The sequence below is a fragment of the Electrona antarctica genome (genome assembly GCF_951216825.1).
Source record: "Electrona antarctica genome assembly, chromosome: 3".
In the NCBI taxonomy this organism is placed as follows: domain Eukaryota; kingdom Metazoa; phylum Chordata; class Actinopteri; order Myctophiformes; family Myctophidae; genus Electrona; species Electrona antarctica.
The window spans coordinates 56220593-56241979 of NC_136808.1; the positions used below are offsets into that span (position 1 = coordinate 56220593).

Here is a 21387-nt window from a genome sequence, read left to right on the forward strand (position 1 = left end):
GCTACCGTTAGCTATAGTAGCATACGCCCAGCCCAGGACTACAATACAGTGAGTCGAGTGTATATAAATTGTATAAAGTTCTGTTACCTCTCACAGGTGATGTGTAGTAACCGCTGGGTCTGCTCCACAGCATCACCAACATGTAGAAATACATCCTCATCGTCCAACAGCAACACACCGTCTCTACTGTGACCGAGAGAGAGAGAGACGCCATCACTACACTCCCGACGGACCAAAAAAAACAAGAAAGAATGTCCACTCACTCCCGACCCCCACAAAACCAAGTGAGAACAAACACACACACACAGACCCCTCCTTAGTCCAGAGGAATTGAGGAAGACAAGTGGTAACAGCCGGTATAGGTCGCCCCTGTTCCATCTCGCCCCACTACTCCCTAGCTGTAAATAACAAACATATAATTCATGTTGGTGATTATATAAAAGGTATTATCATATTAATGTATACCTGTCTACATATTAATGTATACCATGTACCCTGGTCCACTCACTCCCGACCCCCACAAAACCAAAGAAGATTAAGAACACACGCACGCACACACACACACACACACAGTGACCACTCCTTAGCCCAGGGGCCAGAGAGGAAGACAGAGTTAAATTAGTTGTGACTAAACTCCGTTCACTTCTTGGGGCTTCAGTCCAATGGAGGCTCTTGACAATTTATTTAATGTCCCGGAGCAGAAGTAATGCACTGGACTCAGGGCAACAGCCCAGCTGTAATGATCTTAAATGATTAAATCACTTTATTTTAGATCAGGTTTTTTTTTTAGTATTAGTACAACATAAACATTATGACTTTAGTTGTCACTGTACAATACTTTAAAACAGTTGTCATGTTAATAGAATATTAGTACAACATAAACATTACAGTTGTCACTGTATAGGCTACAATACTTCAAAACGGTAACAAGACAACTCACCCCTAAAGCCACTTTTGGTGAGTTGTCCAGACAACTCACCCCTAAACGTGAAGACATCTCACCCCTGCTTTTTTAGGGGTGAGATGTCTTCACTTTCCGGGGTGAGATGTCTTCACTTTTGGCCACTTTCGGGGTGAGATGTCTTCACGTTTAGGGGTGAGTTGTCAGGACAACTCACCAAAAGTCTGACTGAATATGTAGCCTTTGAGCTATACTTTACTGAATATTTCACAAGAATATAACACAAGAGTCAAATGTACGGTCAAATGTAATGTAGTTTATTTAAATATAGAAACATTGTAAACAAAGTTCAAACAGCAGTTTGTACAAAACATATAAAAAAAAGGTAAACATCAAAAGTTTAGAAATTGTTGAAAATGTCTTTAAACAAAAGATCACCATGAATTCAAGGCGTGTGTGTGTGTGTGTGTGTGTGTGTGTGTGTGTGTGTGTGTGTGTGTGTGTGTGTGTGTGTGTGTGTGTGTGTGTGTGTGTGTGTGTGCAAACTTCTGAAGAAATGTGAACTGAACCCCTCTCAATTTGGTTACTAGATGGCTGTCACTTTTCTCACATGCTAATGTAACTAGCAGTAGCAAGTAGGGGTATCTCGAAAACTAAAGCACTTTTTGACTGTTCGTCACAGGACTATATAGACTCTGGGTTTCCAAATTCCGAGCCTACCAGAGATCTAACCTCGCGTCACCATGCAGGCTTTCCACCTCGGAGATCATAGAGATCAGATGACAGGCATGGAAATCGACACTGGACAATCAAGGGACCCTTGATACCGCTTCCCAAAATACAGAAAAGGGGCTACATAACATTGTCCCTCATTTGAAGGGCGATCACAACGAGACGCGTCACCACACGTGTTGCGGTTGTCTTAGGGCCCATACGATTCATACTCCTATTTTAGAGCCGAATAAAAGTCGGTTCGGCTCTGTAGAGCCTACAATGTGACGTCATTTGAGGTTCGGGGGGGGGGGGGGGGGGGGGGGGGGTCGGCTCTTCGGTGCTACTGAAATTTTCTGACGAGGTAAAATAGGAGTATGAATCGGCCCTTAGTGGTTTTAGTGTAAAACCAATTTACACGTTTACAAAAAATCACACCTGTGCAACTCCCCTCTCCCCCTGCCTCTCTCTCTCTCTCTCCCTCTGTAATTAGCAGGCAACAGTGCAACACTATCTCTCTCTCTCTCTGTTTCTGGCACAACAGCGCCACTTTTGCCCCTACTGGTACTCAAAACATAGTCACATAGGTTAGGACATAGTCACATAGTCACATAGGTTAGGACATAGTCACATAGTCACATAGGTTAGGACATTGCTGTTCCTTGGAGTGGTTGCACCACTCAAAAAAGGAAAACCTCTTCTCAATCTCAACAATGCACTTTCTAATCTGTACCCATACGCGCCCCCAACAACAACCATCAACACATTTTTATTATAATGTGAAATTATGAACTAGTATGAACCAACTAGACTAGTTATGAACTAGTATCAACTTATGAACTAGTACGAACCAACTAGTTGTTTTCCCCTCACTATTCCTTTTTTCCCTTTTTACCTCCTCTATGATGATTTTCTGTTTTTGTATATTTGTAGTCTCTAAATGTTATGATGAATTGAAAATGGTGGACCCTCTTGTAAACAAGTGTAATACTTGATGGTGTCGTCCACTCACAGTTGACAGTTTTTGTATTGAGTTGTAACTTGTACTTGAAATGTACTGTAATAAATACTGTTAATAACTGTTAATAAATACTTCAATCAATCAATCAAGTATGAAGGCTGATAATTACCTTAACTGGAGTCTGGAACTGATGACAAAGTCAAGTGAAAGTTAGCATCGGTCCCCGTCCCAGCCTTATACTCGAGTGAAAGTCAAAGTGAAAATGAAAGAAAACTCGATCCACATATCCACATGGCTTTCCAGTTTCCGCGCGTTGCACGCAAATGGGGAGGAGCATAGCCGAAGAAAGATAGAAGCCTCCTTCGGCTCTGGGGCGTGTGTACTGTGTATCTCAACAAGAGACGAAAATAAACTCAATTCACCACTAGATGGCGCAGCGGTAGCGCTGCCGCCATCACGCTAAGACTCTGCTCGTTACTGCAGTCGTTTTCCAAAGCTGGCCGCCTGGCCTGGCTTGATCACTAAAATAATATGCTAGCTAGATAGGCTACTAACTTAACTAGACAGTGAAAATCACCATTGCTGTTACATATTATCATATCATAGATCATATCATAGACTGCTAAACAGATAGGCCTACATAGAATTGTCCATTGTTTAAAAAAATATATATAAACCTGCTCTGCTGCTCAATACATTTTAGAAGCTGCATGTACAAGCCATAGATTTCAAAGGATATGCCACAAACTTAGAATGGCCAAGCCCAAATTCCATTAGGCTATGTCAGTGATAATCTATGTTCTTAATTTATTTTTGTTCGTAAATCATGCAAGCTATGGTGTACCCACCACTTTATGAGTAGTAGAATGATGATGTATCAATCCACAAAGCATTAACCTTTGTTGAAAATGTATGCCCCTGAGTCTTCAAGATTAGATGTTGACAATCAGATTGTTCTCATAGTAGGCTATTGCTAAAAGTGAATGGTTCCCAGCTGGTTCTGCATCAGAAGCCACATAACCTGTGCATTTTCTGTAGAACAATAGACTGTCTATACATATAGCTGAACTGTCAAGAAATCACACCCGTGTGAAGTGAGGGGTGCTCTTATCATCATCATACATCATCTCATTCCAGCCATTTAGAATTTGCGTCCTCACTTCAATGTTTGTGTTTACACAAACTTAAAAATATTTCATATAATAAAATATAATGAGCCAGTCCATTTTGTGTTATAGGCTATGCCTCATCTGGCAATTGTTAGATTTACAGTAAGGTGGCACCTAGCCTCGGTACCCATGCAGGCTTTTAGTTGGCACCTGGCTAAACTAACCAGTTCGTTTTCATTATTTGCACCTGTGGAAAGGAGGGACACCCGCACACCGCCACTTGCTGGGTTCAGAGCATTTTATTAAAGCAACGTTTCGGTCTTGCGACCTTCCTCAGGCAATTATTTGCACCTAAAACTGACCTTTGATCTGGACCTAAGTACCCAGGTCCAGCTATATAAATGGATGCCGTGATTTTTGTAGGCTACTTTTTCCAATTGTTCATGTGTTTAAGAGGTGACATTACTTCATTAGACCCTTTGGTGTGGTTGTTATGTACAATGATGTCTTCCCTTTGTATTTAGGGTTTCTTCCTGGAGGCTGAAAACTTGACAGTCAAACGCCAATTAAAAAATCACACCCGTGTGAACTGAGTGGTGCAAGGTCTTATATAGCCTGATCAGCTGTGGTCTGACGTAATGTCAGTGACCATAGTAACCATGCTCATTCTTTTGGGCCCCACGTACAGGTACACACAAACACGGATACAAACAAAGCTGGTTGTTGGAGTGGTTTGCACCACTCAAAAAACAGTAATATAGTGACATCACACTATCAGCCCCTCCCCTAACCCCTCCACCCTTTATCATACAACAGCTGTGGGTGCGGCTTCAGGTGGATCACCACGCGTGATTTCTTTCTACGTCCGAGATTAGACATGGTAACGCCTTTTCTTTTTGCACATAAGTAAGCATGGGATGGGACCGAGGCTACGAGGTTACTCCGTGGTGGGAAATAAATAAATAAAAATATCAGCCATATTAAACATGTTTATAGTTAAATTAAAAAGAAAAGCTGTTGAACACAATACAACATTTTACACTTCTACATATACTGTACCGATGTATCTTTGTCCTTGTCTTGTAGCCATGCCGGATTAAATTGGAATGCGGTGCCCACAATTGTCTGTGCCCCTAAACCACCACCCCCACTCGACTTTGAGTCAAGGAAAATGCCACCAAAGAAGAGTCGTAACTTAAGTAAGCTTGTCATTGTATAATTACAGGGATAACTGAGATTCCTGCTATACCATCCCTTTCAGAGAGTGATAGTCAATCTAGATTTAATTCAGGGTGCCCATCACATCAATGCATTTTAGAGCCACATTCTTATTCTCTACTATGTCATACTAAAATCCTGTTAATCTTGTAACTGTAGTTCATAATTTATATATATTTATATTGTTTTGTTTGACAGGCAAGCAGAGTCATGCTGTCCATCCATCAACCACATCCACAGGGTAACAAGACAACTCACCCCTAAAGCCACTTTTGGTGAGTTGTCCAGACAACTCACCCCTAAACGTGAAGACATCTCACCCCTGCTTTTTTAGGGGTGAGATGTCTTCACTTTCCGGGGTGAGATGTCTTCACTTTTGGCCACTTTCGGGGTGAGATGTCTTCACGTTTAGGGGTGAGTTGTCAGGACAACTCACCAAAAGTCTGACTGAATATGTAGCCTTTGAGCTATACTTTACTGAATATTTCACAAGAATATAACACAAGTCAAATGTACGGTCAAATGTAATGTAGTTTATTTAAATATAGAAACATTGTAAACAAAGTTCAAACAGCAGTTTGTACAAAACATATAAAAAAAAGGTAAACATCAAAAGTTTAGAAATTGTTGAAAATGTCTTTAAACAAAAGATCACCATGAATTCAAGGCGTGTGCGTGTGTGTGTGTGTGTGTGTGTGTGTGTGTGTGTGTGTGTGTGTGTGTGTGTGTGTGTGTGTGTGTGTGTGTGTGTGTGTGTGTGTGTGTGTGTGTGTGTGCAAACTTCTGAAGAAATGTGAACTGAACCCCTCTCAATTTGGTTACTAGATGGCTGTCACTTTTCTCACATGCTAATGTAACTAGCAGTAGCAAGATCATTGTCCGAAAGTTCGCTTCGTTTGGCAGGTGTGAAGGCTCATTCGAATCCTAATGCGCAGCAAAGAACCGCATTCTACTCCTCCCAAAAACGGGGGTTTCACTTCGCTTCCAAGCGCACTTGATTTCGATTCGGTGCAGGTGGGAATGCAATCCGTAGCAAATAAAGGAAATTAAGCAAACTATCATGTGGCGGATAAGGAGCTAAACACAGTTGGAGACGGAGAAGGGATATTCATTTTACGCAGTGCAAAGATGTCCCGTTATCATGTGACGTGGTCAAATAAGGAGACCGAATTAAGCCCTCATCGAAATATGAGGACGAGCACATTAATCTATTGCTTAAGGAAACACGTAAAAAACACTGCAGTGTACAGAATATTCTGTCTGTCTGTCGTGCGTGTCTGTCTGTCACTGTGTGGGGATCCGAGTGGAGACTTTCTTCATCTTGTTTAAATATAAATACTTCAAAATTAAAACACATGTTTAGCTCAGCATGATCTATAAACTGTATAGCTAACATGGAATATGCATAATAATTGTGATGGGATCATCAATGGGACTCTGGGAGTAGGCTATCTATACTATTGTAAACTTCGGATCATTTTGCGCTCCCGTCTCCGCTGTGCCTCGTTCATGTGCCCAAAAAAAAGAACAGTGGCGCGCACACACACACACACACACACACACAGTAAGTCTCCGACGACACACTGCATCCGTTACTCTCACTTTACGTGAAAAGTCTATTTTTTAACATCGGCTTCTGAACACATTGATAAAATTCCCTGTTACGTTTCCTTGCTGCGCCTGACACAGCCAGTGTGAAGGCAAACCGCATCAAATTAAATATGCAAGAATCCAAATTCTCCGCCCATACGCATTTGAGTCTACCGAAGTATTAGGTGAGAATGTGACCTAATTAGCAACTTTGTACAGCCGTCAGACTCTGCCTTTGAAGCGCAAACATTATCCACAAACGACCCCCCCCCCCTCAATGCTGCATAGAGAGAGAGAGAGAGAGAGAGAGAGAGAGACGCGCTCTACTCCTTACAAGTGTTTCACCGGATTTTACTGTTAAATAAATAAATAATTAGCCGTGACTGCGCACGTCTGTAGGAACCGATAGTTAGATCCGAAATTGAATTATGCCTACTGTAATGGGTGCCACGGAAAGTACAGACAACTCACCCCGCAATGTCAGAAAGTGAAGACAGCTCACCCCGGAAAGTAAAGACATCTCACCGGGGTGAGATGTCTTCACTTTCCGGGGTGAGCTGTCTTCACTTTCCGGGGTGAGCTGTCCGGGGTGAGCTGTCCGGACAACTCACCCCGACATGTCAAAAAGTGAAGACAACTCACCGGGGTGAGATGTCTCGTATTCCTTTAAAACAGTTGTCATGTTGCACAGTGCCCCACCCCCACTCCACGGGGGTGGGGCACTGTTTAGAGACTCAATGAAAACAGAGAGTGTCACATTCCAGAAAACTGGCCTGTGTTCTCCTTTTCTGCTTAAAGGGATAGTTCAGATTTTTTGAATTTATGTTGTATGAAATACTTGCCATTAATATAGTGTTTGCAACAGTATTAACTGATTGCCCGAGTCCCGTCGTGGGAGTTCTGCTCTGGTTTAGGTGAATGTTTTTTATATTTTTTACCTCTATCACACGGAACTATGTTTGTTGTGTCCATATCACTACGCCCAAAAAATAGTTCCATGTGATAGAGGGGTCAAAGTTGAACGAAAGTTGCGCTAATATTTTAGAAATAGGTCAACAATACAAATGACGTTAGTTTTGTGGATGAATTTACTTTCACTGCATGGCCCCCTGTATTATTATTGTTATTATGTGGGGGGTCCACGAGGCTAATGCGTGTACATGTGGGGGTCCACGAGGCTGATACGTGTACATGTGGGGGTCCACGAGGCTGATGCGTGTACATGTGGGGGTCCACGAGGCTAATGCGTGTACATGTGGGGGTCCACGAGGCTGATACGTGTACATGTGGGGGTCCACGAGGCTGATGCGTGTACATGTGGGGGTCCACGAGGCTGATACGTGTACATGTGGGGGTCCACGAGGCTGATAGTGTACATGTGGGGGTCCACGAGGCTGATACGTGTACATGTGGGGGTCCACGAGGCTGATGCGTGTACATGTGGGGGTCCACGAGGCTGATGCGTGTACATGTGGGGGTCCACGAGGCTGATACGTGTACATGTGGGGGTCCACGAGGCTGATGCGTGTACATGTGGGGGTCCACGAGGCTGATACGTGTACATGTGGGGGTCCACGAGGCTGATAGTGTACATGTGGGGGTCCACGAGGCTGATGCGTGTACATGTGGGGGTCCACGAGGCTGATACGTGTACATGTGGGGGTCCACGGGGCTGATACGCGTACATGTGGGGGTCCACGGGGCTGATACGTGTACATGTGGGGGTCCACGAGGCTGATACGTGTACATGTGGGGGTCCCTGGCATGACAACGGAACGGCGCACACACGTGCACGCTAGAACGCGTCCCAAGATTCAAGAGAAGACGCACCTAAATCTAACGTCTGACCTCTAACCTGGGGTCACCAGACTTTCCGGTACCGAGCGCTGAGTGTCATGTCAGGGACCCCCAAATGAACACTTATCAGCCCCGCGGACCCCCATTATAAAAGATGTGCCAGGGACCCCCATTATAAAAGATGTGCCAGGGACCCCCATTATAAAAGATATGCCAGGGACCCCCATTATAAAAGATGTGCCAGGGACCCCCATTATAAAAGGTGTGCCAGGGACCCCCATTATAAAAGATGTGCCAGGGACCCCCATTATAAAAGATGTGCCAGGGACCCCCATAAGAGAAGATTTCTACGGTTCTAGCAGTGATTCTCAGTGTTTCCTTTCAAGGACCCCCAGTTTGACATGCGTTAGGCGCCACCAGGGGGCGCCACGGACAGACCTCAATGTAATGGGATTTCTACCTCTGGGACCCAATTTACATAAGATCAAAGTTAATTTAACATTTTAACAAATGGAAATGAGTTGCAGTCCCATAAGGGTCCATTTGGTTTCTAACTATCATTTAGCTGTGGACCCCCTGGAACTCCCTCAAGGACCCCTGGTGGTCCCCGGAACCCCACTTTGGGAACCACTGGTCTAGGTTCACTGGAGGTGTGTGGGGGGGGGGGGGGGGGGGGCTATTTTCACACTGTGTCCAGATCAAAGAACCGTGTCCAGATCAAAGAACCGTGTCCAGATCAAAGAATGAATGAATGGGTGAATGCAATGCACAATCTATGTAAAGGTGTGTGAACGTGTGTGAATGGGTGAATGCAATGCACAATCTTTGTAAAGGTGTGTGAATGTGTGTGTGAATGGGTGAATGCAATGCACAATCTATGTAAAGGTGTGTGAACGTGTGTGTGAATGGGTGAATGCAATCCACAATCTATGTAAAGGTGTGTGAATGTGTGTGTATGGGTGAATGCAATGCACAATCTATGTAAAGGTGTATGAATGCAATGCACAATCTATGTAAAGGTGTATGAATGCAATGCACCATCTATGTAAAGGTGTGTGAATGTGTGTGAATGGGTGAATGTAATGCACCATCTATGTAAAGGTGTGTGAATGTGTGTGTGAATGGGTGAATGTAATGCACCATCTATGTAAAGGTGTGTGAATGTGTGTGTGAATGGGTGAATGTAATGCACCATCTATGTAAAGGTGTGTGAATGTGTGTGTAAATGGGTGAATGTAATGCACCATCTCTGTAAAGCGCCTTGGATAAAGGCGCTATATAAATGCAGCATTTACCACAGAGCAGGCTATTTTCACACTGTGTCCAGATCAAAGAACCGTGTCCAGATCAAAGAACCGTGTCCAGATCAAAGAATGAATGGGTGAATGCAATGCACAATCTATGTAAAGGTGTGTGAACGTGTGTGAATGGGTGAATGCAATGCACAATCTTTGTAAAGGTGTGTGAATGTGTGTGTGAATGGGTGAATGCAATGCACAATCTATGTAAAGGTGTGTGAACATGTGTGTGAATGGGTGAATGCAATCCACAATCTATGTAAAGGTGTGTGAATGTGTGTGTATGGGTGAATGCAATGCACAATCTATGTAAAGGTGTATGAATGCAATGCACAATCTATGTAAAGGTGTATGAATGCAATGCACCATCTATGTAAAGGTGTGTGAATGGGTGAATGTAATGCACCATCTATGTAAAGGTGTGTGAATGTGTGTGTGAATGGGTGAATGTAATGCACCATCTATGTAAAGGTGTGTGAATGTGTGTGTGAATGGGTGAATGTAATGCACCATCTATGTAAAGGTGTGTGAATGTGTGTGTAAATGGGTGAATGTAATGCACCATCTCTGTAAAGCGCCTTGGATAAAGGCGCTATATAAATGCAGCATTTACCACAGAGCAGGCTTTCCTCTGAGGTGACGGCAGGTTATCTTTACCGTGGTTCACATGGCGGTAACATTTAAGCACTTTTTTTCCTCTTCGCCATATGCTTTCAACTACACAACCATTGGTTGGGAGGTGTGTTGCACTCTGACACAGAAAATAGTTACCCTATGCAGAGTTGCAAACACTAGTGTGTGTGTGTGTGTGTGTGTCTGCGTGCGTGCGAGTATCTTAGGCTACCAACAAGGAAATGGTCTATTCATGTACCCATCACAGTGTCTATAGGTGAAACCACACATATAGCTCTGTTCTCAGTCATTGTGTGTGTGTGTGTGTGTGTGTGTGTGTGTGTGTGTGTCAGAGCATCTTACCAACAAGGAAATGGTCTCTTCACCCACCCAGCAGCAGCAGCAGAGGGTCTGTGTGTGTGTGTGTGTGTGTGTGTGTCTGCGTGCGTGCGTCAGAGTATCTTAGGCTACCAACAAGGAAATGGTCTATTCATGTACCCATCACAGTGTCTATAGGTGAAACCACACATATAGCTCTGTTCTCAGTCATTGTGTGTGTGTGTGTGTGTGTGTGTGTGTGTGTGTCAGAGCATCTTACCAACAAGTCCCCCCCCTCCCAGTGAGCTGTGGCGTTCCACAAGGAAGCATACTAGGGCCTCTACTGTTCCTAATATATGTTAACGACATGACTTCAGCTTGTGACTGCAACTTGTTCCTGTTCGCAGATGACTCGGCACTGCTGGTCTCGGACAGGGACAAACTGCAGGTTGAAAATGCCCTCAGCTCTAAACTCGGTAGAATCTGCACCTGGCTCGCTGATAACAAACTATCTTTACACCTGGGAAAAACTTAATCCATTCTCTTTGGATCTAATAGTAATCTCAGCAAGGCAAATGGCTTCTTGGTTAGAGTGGGTGACAATGTTATCACACGTAAAGATGAAATTACCTACCTAGGTTCCATCCTGGAGGCTAATCTTTCCGGTGATAAAATGGCCACCAACGTAATCAAAAAAGTCAACCAAAGAACAAGATTCCTTTACAGGATCTCCTCACTGGTCGACAAAAACACCTTGAAGACCTTAACAGGAGCCCTTGTACAAGGGTACAAGGGCTCCAAAAACAAACTGGTCAGGCTCCTACTTGACCTCGCCCCCCGAACCCACCTCACCCCTGCCCACTTCGACAGGCTGGAATGGCTTAGGGTCGACGACAGAGTACAGCATCTTGCAATGGGTCTGGTCCACAAGATTAGATACTCCACCAAGATACCCATGTACCTGTGTAGATACTTCCTTAATGTTAACGAAGTCCACACCCACAACACCAGAGGGAGTGCAACGAATCATGTTCAACCCAGATTCGGCACAAACAAGGGACTAAATTATTTTCGCTCCTATGCCACCAAAATGTGGAACGCCCTACCAACTGTCATTAAGACATGCGAATCCCTTGACTCTTTCAAAACCGCTCTCAAAGGGCACCTACGGACGGCTGCAATTCGAAACTGGCCCGCGTAAAAATCTGAATCCCCCCACTGCCAACCCAATTGGGTCGTCCACTCACAGTTAACAGTCTTTGTATTGAGTTTGTGCTTGAAATGTACTGTAATTCTGCAAATTGTTAATAAATATTTCAATCAATCAATCAATCACACACACACACACACACACACACACACACACACACACACACACACACACACACACACACACACACACACACACACACACACACACACACACACACACACACACACACACACACACACACACACACACACACATTCATATTGCAGAATGTCCCATTTCACAAGTTTAAAATGTGTAGAAAATCTATTGAAAATAGCCGATCTACAAGCTCACACGACGCATTGTGAGCTTGTAGATCGGCTATTTTCAAATGGCCTAAATGTATACAGTAGGGTTGAAGTGGTTCATGTATGTTTTCTAATCAAAATTATAATCGCCAAAGTAACTATAGTAACTCAAGTTTTCAAATAATTGTAGTGGGAGTAAAAGTATAAATTGTGGCTCTGAGATGTAGTGGTAGTAGAAGTAAATACTTAAGTAAATACAAATACCTCAAAATTGTACTTAAGTACAGTACTTAAGTAAAAGTACTTAGTTATTTTCCACCATGTATACTTAATAACAGTTTGCAGAGGAAAGTACAGTTTAATACAAGGTCTGTAAGATTAACCCGTTTTGGACTGAGGTCGATTAAAAAAAAGCCTTCTAAATCCTAACATTTTTCTGATGTTTCTATGTCAGAGTGGTGCTCAACCTTTTTCATGTCAAGGACCCCCAGAATTCTCTCTATTGGGCCACAGACCCCCATCTGAAAATATGTAGTTCCAGGGACCCCCCCCCCCCCCAGAAGCAAATATTTTAGTTAAAAATGTTCGCACTGAAATATATATTCAATGATTTGCGCCACATTTTAACGATTTTTCAAAAATAGCAGACCTACAAGCTCGCGCTACGAGCTTGTAGGTCTGCTATTTTTCAATAGCTAAATTATAACATAATGTTTAAAACACCAAAAGGGGTTCCCGCCCAAAATGGATTAATACAGTATTTACAGTAAACAGGGGGAGTGGTTTGACTTTTTACCGGGTCCAGATTTGAACTACAGCGGTGCCGTCTCCAGCCCCCCCCCCCCCCCCATATGTATAACAAATAGTCACCTATTGACAAAGTGATGCGTTGAAAAAGGCTACAATTAACAACAAAGAAATACAAATGTGTCGAGCATTATAATGTCTTCTGCATGCATATATTACCTTGTATTTCTATTAACTTAATTAAATTGAACATGTACAATAATCTTGGAGAATTTTACTTCAAGATTTAACATTTGTAAAACATATTAAACTAGAAAAAGTGCCCTTCTGGGCACAGGTCTCCACCAGGAGGATAGGATTGTGTGTGATGTTTGGCAAAATGTTTAGGAGTAATATAAACATGTGTGTGTGTGTGTGTGTGTGTGTGTGTGTGTGACGCGACTTGGCCTGTTGTAGCGCCACCATGAGGCTGATTTGAAAACTGTCAAGTGGCATTTCTTCCTCAGCCTAGTAGTGGGAATAGGCATGCACAGTTTCACCGCAATGGGACGCTGCGTTGCGGAGTTGTGGCAATTTGTACAAAACGGGCAATCAGGATGGATAATTATGAGAAATCAAACAAATCACATGATCACATGACTATGGAGAGCATGTGTACCGATTTGCGTGAAATTTGGATAAAATCTTAAGGAGTAATATTAGAAAATGTGTTTTACATATGTCGGCCTCCTGGTGGCGCTATAAAGAGCAGATGTGAAAAATTCCAGGCAAAGGTATTTCCTTGGCCTCTAGGGAGTGTGCATACATGGTTTTACACAGATCGGTGCAGTTATAGGTAAAACACAAATCAGCCAGTTATAGCGCCACCATGAGGCTGAGTTGAAAATATTCAAGTGGCATTTCTTCCTCGACCTAGTGGGAATGTGCGTGCAAAATTTCACGGAAATCACACCATGTGTTCATGATTTGCAGCATTTTGTTTGAAACGGAGCACTCCTGCGAACTTTGGAAGCCAATCTTAGCCAATCAGGATGGAGTCTGAAAAATCTGAAAGATCCGTTTCGTTGAATGGCTCTAGAGAAACTGTGTACCAATTTGCGTAATGTTTGGACAAAATCTGTAGGTGTACTGTCAAAACATTTGTTTTGCACAAAGCGGCCTCCTGGTGGCGCTATAACAGGCCAATGTGAAAACTTTGGGGCAGAGGTTCAGCTCTGGCATTCAGGGAGTGTGTGTGCAGAGTATGGCTGCGATCAAGCCAACGGTGCCAGAGATTAGCTGTTCACAGACGGACGGACGGACACACGGACACACGGACGGACGGACGGACACACGGACGGACGGACGGACGGAGTGCAAAACATACTCTCTCCCCATGCCTTCGGCCTGGTGGAGACAAATATTGGTACGTTAGGGTAGGGTACTACTGGTAGGTAGGGTAGGGTACTACTGGCCAATCTGGACTGGAGGGTATAGGGTAGGGTACTACTGGTACTACTGGTAGGTAGGGTACTACTGGTCAATCTGGACTGGAGGGTATAGGGTAGGGTACTACTGGGAGGTAGGGTAGGGTACTACTGGTCAATCTGGACTGGAGGGTATAGGGTAGGGTACTACTGGTAGGTAGGGTAGGGTACTACTGGCCAATCTGGACTGGAGGGTATAGGGTAGGGTACTACTGGGAGGTAGGGTAGGGTACTATTGGTCAATCTGGACTGGAGGGTATAGGGTAGGGTACTACTGGCCAATCTGGACTGGAGGGTATAGGGTAGGGTACTACTAGCCAATCTGGACTGGAGGGTATAGGGTAGGGTACTACTGGGAGGGTATAGGGTAGGGTACTACTGACCAATCTGGACTGGAGGGGCACAAAATCCAATCTGGGGGGGGCAAAGCCCCCCAATGCCCCCCTGGAGAGACGCCACTGAACTTCAGCCACCTGTAAGGGCTCTTTGAGAGCCTAGGTATTCACATTTCTTTATGACTGTTGGTAGCGCCCTACCAACAGTCGTAAAGGAATGTGGCTTTTCGTGGCATGGAAGGAGAACAAACTCAACGGCCCTTTCTGAAACCAGTCCCTTGACTTGAAGTGCTCTCGGGAGGTTCCCTGGTCAGGAAGTGACCCTCCAGCTGAATCCAGTTCCCTTGATTAGGGTGCTGGGTATAAAAAACTGTTTGGAAATACACTCGCCCTCCTTGTGCAGAAACAGGAAACAGACACCATTCGTTTCCATGGTTACCATCACGCCATTGTGTTACCTGTTATTTTGTTTGTACAGTTATATTGCATTCAATTCAATTCAATTCAATTTTATTAAAGTGTCAAATCACAACAAGTTGTCTCAAGACACTTTACAACCAACAAAGATCCACCCAGAGCAAGCAATATTACGACAATGGTAACGAAAAACTCCCCTTTAGGAAGAAACGTCAGGCAGAACCCGACTCTAGGGTGGGCGGCCATCTGCCTCGACCGTGTCGGGGGAAAGGGGGGGGGGGGGGGGGGGGGGGGGGTGGTAGAGGGGAGTAGGAAGAAAGAATAGAAGAGAGATAGACAGGGTGGGCTCCATGGAGGGGCCTGGTCCACATCTGGTCCAGGTCGTGCACTGTGAGGCCGGGTCCACGGTCACACTTCTGGTGGGCTCCATGAAGTGGCCTGGTCCACGGTCACACTCGGCAGTCAGTTAGGGGTTAATATTAGAGGTCCACGGAACTGCGAAGTGGAGGACAAAAAGAGACTCCGGGGAAGGATTACACGAAGCATTGCATCGTGTATGTTTGTGACATGTGGATTTCATTAATATGGAAAAAGGAAATACAGCGTGACTGTCAAAAATGACATGTCATATACATCCATGGTGTTTATAAATCATTGTGTTAAAAGTTGTTTTGTTTGTGTGGTTTCATAACTTTAATTTATAGTTTTTCACGGTGGGGTAAATAAAGAGCCCTTAATTGTGAACATCAGTTGGAGCGTTGTCTATTCTGCATCAGATGAAGATTGTGTAGGAGGAGTTTATTTATCATTTATTTGTGGTGGTTCTTACATTTGTAGGTCTTGGTTTCCATGCGGACACAGAGCAGGGCTGCACAAGGCAATCGAGTCTAGATCGGCACAGACTCGCTCTAGAGGGCTTTATAAGCCACTTCCACTCAAGGCTGCTTGGTTTCGGACGACACTTAATATGGCGCAGCCTCGCGTGAACGCGCATATCGAGGGCAAGTGTGTAGGGCGAGTGGTGAGGAGCTGGTTTCAGAAAGGGGGAACCCCTTATTGTTTGAGCCAAATCTGGGCTGCGATGTTTAAGTCTCACTTGTTTTCGTCAATTCATAGTTTTACATCTTAATGTCAAACCCTGACCAATGAGCTGTGGCCAAACTGTCATGTGACAAGACTATGAATAATTAATTCACGACAACAGAACCACGACAGACTTTTCACCAATCCGTTTATTAAATTAAAACAATTACAGTTTATCATTTAGGCACTTAGCAATGAATCCACAGAGCCATTTACAGTAACATGTTTTATCATTTAGGCACTTAGCAATGAATCCACAGAGCCATTTACAGTAACATGTTTTATCATTTAGGCACTGAGCAATGAATCCACAGAGCCATTTACAGTAACATGTTTTATCATTTAGGCACTGAGCAATGAATCCACAGCCATTTACAGTAACATGTTTTAGAACACCACAAAGTTGGTACGGTGACTTTAAAATAAAATACACCATGAAATAAAATCCACCATACAATAAAATCCACCATACAGTAAAATCCACCATTGGCCCAGCCTGTAACCGGAACATCTACACATGTCATCAAAAAGAGAACATGAAAAAAATATCTAAATACTCGAATACAAGAAATAAGTATCAGTAACAAAAATCAAAAACACCATCATCATCAGTCTTGATGGAAAGTCATTAATCTAATCTAATCTAATCTAATCTAATCTCACTGCCACCTGTTCTCTCCTTGCCAAGGTCTTTGTTTTAAAGGTGAAAATGACCCGGGTCGTCACCAGGAGGTCAGCAAACGGCTAATGGATCCTCCCGTGATGTTTTTGGTTGTTTCTTTTGGTTTCCTGAGGCATTGTAACGGCGTCTAATGAGCCGTGGGTAAAGCCATCTTTATAAATGTCCCGTCGGCCACCGGCCCACTTGGGAACGATGCAAGTTGGGAACCTAGCATGCAGTACCCGCTGTCATAGTATACCCGTTTTAACCGTCTGTCTGTGTCCATATATGGAGATCTGTGTCTGTCTGTCTGTGTACATATATGGAGATCTCTGTGTCTGTCTGTCTGTGTCCATATATGGAGATCTCTGTGTCTGTCTGTCTGTGTCCATATATGGAGATCTTTGTGTCTGTCTGTCTGTGTCCATATATGGAGATCTCTGTGTCTGTCTGTCTGTGTCCATATATGGAGATCTCTGTGTCTGTCTGTGTCCATATATGGAGATTTCTGTGTCTGAAGAGTGCAAACTGACTGGACTGGGAATGGTACCGGTGAGGCTGAGTGGACTTTAGGCTCATTAGGTCCACTGGCAGAGCCTGACCAGAGCCTTTTTTGGCGGTTCTGGACACAGGAACGCCTGTGTCAACATTAGAAGTCAGTGGTGGCGAAGAGTTCTCGAGTTACGTGGATAACAGACGTGCGTACACACGTGCACACACAGAGACGTAGACGTGCGTACACACGTGCACACACAGAGACGTAGACGTGCGTACACACGTGCACACACAGAGACGTAGACGTGCGTACACACGTGCACACACAGAGACGTAGACGTGCGTACACACGTGCACACACAGAGACGTGGTGCATTTATTATAGGATATATATTTGTTTCCTTGGACTGGAGCGAGAAACAATTCTACTGGAACAAAATATGTTCATCTGGAGGTCAGGGGTCAAACCCCATCAATCTGAGTTCAGAGGTCAAACCCTATCAATCTGAGGTCAGAGGTCAAACCCTATCAATATGGAGGTCAGAGGTCAAACCATATCAATCTGGAGGTCAGGGGTCAAACCCTATCAATCTGAGGTCAGAGGTCAAACCATATCAATCTGGAGGTCAGAGGTCAAACCCTATCAATCTGGTTGACAGATTGTCACTGTGCTTCTTATATACATCAGCGTGATGTCACCATGATGTCATGATGAGTCACTCATGACCAAATATGGAGTCCATGATGTCAGGCGTACTGGCGACAGTGGTAACCATGACAACCTGGACTCACTCAGACATGTGGAGTAACCATGGCGACCTGATGTGACCCTCGCTCGCATCGAGACTCTATCTCTGCTCACACAGAAACACTGAGGAGCCACGCATCCTCAACCAGAACCCAAGGCAGAGGGGTTCAGTGGACGGGTTCTGGAAGGTGTACAGGTGGGTCAGAGTGTCCTCTGAGGACACGTCATAGAAGGACAGAGTCCCAGCGGGACGGTCCACGTACACTGCTACTCTGTAGACCCCGTCCTCACTGTCCTCACGGTCAGCATCCACTGCTGCTCTGTTGGAGCGTCTAGAGGGACGGACAGGGAGGACAGTCTCCTCCCTATTGTGTCTGACATAGTAACTGTCACCATGACACTCCAGACTCCATGACTTTTCATTGCCTCCAAGCCTACAGTCACCACCATCTCCTTTCCTGCTGATTGCTCTGTCAGTCCCTGCTATATAAACCCCTCCACTGCACTCTACCTCAGAGTAGCAGCGTTCGCGCACACTCCCTGCACTCAGAACCTGCTCCCAGACATCAAACCGTTCAGGATGATCAGGATACTGATGATCCTGTCCCTCCACCCGTGTGACCTTCCTGTTGTCCTCAGACAGAGTGAGGCAACAGCTTGCTGTGTTTGTGTCCAGTGTGAGACGCTGGAAATCTGAGGAGAAAACACACAGTAACCATTAAGTGCATCACACACACACACGCATGGCGCACGCACTATCAATCTGAGGTCAGAGGTCAAACCATATCAATCTGGAGGTCAGAGGTAACCATTAAGTACATCACACACACACACACACACACACACACACACCCGCATGCACCAACACGTGCGCGCACACACACACACCAACATGCGCACGCACACACACGTGCGTGAGCGAACACACAAACACATTTGCGTTTGCACACACACGTGCGTGAGCGAACACACAAACACATTTGCACACACACACACACGTGCGCGCCCGCGCCCGCACACACGCGCGCACACACACACACACGCGCGTGCGCAAACACATTTGCGTTTGCACCCAGTCTCTCTCACACACACACGTGTGCGCGCACACACACACACACACCAACATGCGCACGCACGCACACGCGCGTGAGCGAATACACAAACACATTTGCGCACACACACACACACACACACACACACACACACACACACACACACACACACACACACACACACACACACACACACACACACACACACACACACACACACACACACACACACACACACACACACACACACACACACACACACACAGTGGTGCTCAACCTTTTCCATGTCAAGGACCCCCAATAATATATGTATTTGGCCACCGACCCCAATCTGAAAATATGTTGTTCCAGGGACCCCCCCTCCCAGAAGCAAAGATTTGAGTTAAAAACTTTCACTCTGAAAGAATATATGTTCAAAGATTTGCACCACATTTTCTCAAATAAAATTCAATAGCTAAAGTATAACATAATGCTTGAAACACCAGAATGGGTTAAAGTGGGAAATTTGGTATATAGTCTTTTTTATTGGCCTGAAATATTGTCTATACATTCATGAATCCACTCGCTGACCGGCTGTCACTATTGGGCTTTCTTTTTCATTAACATCCTACGGCAGGCAAAACTGTCAAACATGTCACACTTTCCTTATGCTTTAAGTAGCATGTGACATGTCAAACTAAGGGGTTTTCATTTTTGAGTGGTGTAAACCACTCCAACAACTGGCTTTGTACCCGTGTTCGTACCAAAAAAATGAGCATGGTTACTATGGTCACTGACATTACGTCAGACCACAGCTGATCAGGCTATATAAGACCCTGCACCACTCAGTTCACACAGGTGTGATTTTTCTGAATACATTCCAAGCATTAGTTTTTGTGCAAAACTAATGCTTGGAATGGATTCAGAATCATGAAAACCCCCTAGTTGGACACGTCACATGCTACTTCATGCCTCCACCCCCCATCTGAAAATATGTTGTTCCAGTGACCCCCCCCCCCCTCCCAGAAGCAAAGATTAGAGTTAAAATGTTCATTCTGTAATAATATATATTCAAAGATTTGAGGCACATTTTCACGATTTTTCAAAAATAGCAGACCTACAAGCTCATAGCGCGGCACTCGGTGGCGCGCTATGAGCTTGTAGATCTGATATTTTTCAATAGCTAAAGTATAACATAATGCTTTAAAACACCAAAAGAGGTTCCCGCCCAGAATGGGTTAAAACATAATGGAAGTTTGACATTTTTGCCTGCCATAGGATGTTAATGGTCACAAGAAACCCCTATAAAAAAGCCCAATACTTTCAGCCGGTCAGCAAGTGGATTCATGAATGTATGTAGGCTATATAGACAATATTTTAGGCCAATAAAAAAGACTATATACCAAATGTCCCACCCGTCAACCTCGACTGCCGGACTACTAGACAAGGAGGTTAAATGGGAGGCTATTGTGCAGTCAAAGATACCAATACAAGCTAGTTAATTCAGCATTATTTTATTGTATGTGTAATGTCCTATTATCCGTTTTCTTTTTGTTCATGTTTTGTAGGGTAAATGTCATTGGCTGGGTTTCCCAAAGACATTTTGTGTTGCACGTAGCTCTACACACCCCTCTAGGCCACACCCCTCTAGGCCACACCAATCTAGGCCGCACCCCTCTAGGCCACACCCCTCTAGACCACACCCCTCTAGGCCGCACACAGAAGCCTGTGTCCTTTTTTGGGAAACACTGTCAAACACAACAACATAGAAATAGACAACCTAGACTAGAGCACAGCCATACCTGTCCTCATTGGGCCCGTAAAAGGCCTCCTGCAGGAATACATTTAGAAGCAAACCTGTTTCCATAAAGCCTCTTTAGCCTACACACACCGTCCACATGTGGCAGAAGTAAAACCAAACAAGCAAAGGTTTGAGTTAAAAACGTTCGCTCTGAAAGGATATACAGTATATTCAAAGATTTGCGCCACATTTTCACGGTTCTTCAAAAATAGCAGATCTACAAGCTATGAGCTTGTAGCTTGTACAAGCTATGAGCTTGTAGATCTGCCTACCATACCAAGCCTACCATACCAGGCCCACATTCAAATATGTGAGTGAGAACGCGTGAATGAGTGTTTATCATTCCGATCTCCCACATATTTCTATTGACTGGCTTTATCTCTCAGCCAAGGCTGTAGTTGTCTGCAACGTGTCACTAAGGAGTATGAAATCCTTGTTTGACCAACACGCACACGCCTGAAGATGCACTGTGTGCGCGCCAGACTGCGTGCTTGACAAACTACAATGTGAAAGCAAACCCAACTAACAATGTTACAACTACACCCCTGAAGTCTACCAAACAATACAGTAGGTGTTAAAAAAAACTCT

General features: G+C 44.4%; 1 protein-coding gene across 1 annotated transcript in view; it reads right to left on the reverse strand.

Moving 5' to 3' along the window:
- LOC306919211 (uncharacterized protein) overlaps positions 1-21387 on the reverse strand; it is a 78823-nt gene that overhangs the window by 26410 nt on the left and 31026 nt on the right. The gene's annotated exons all lie outside the window — the stretch shown is intronic.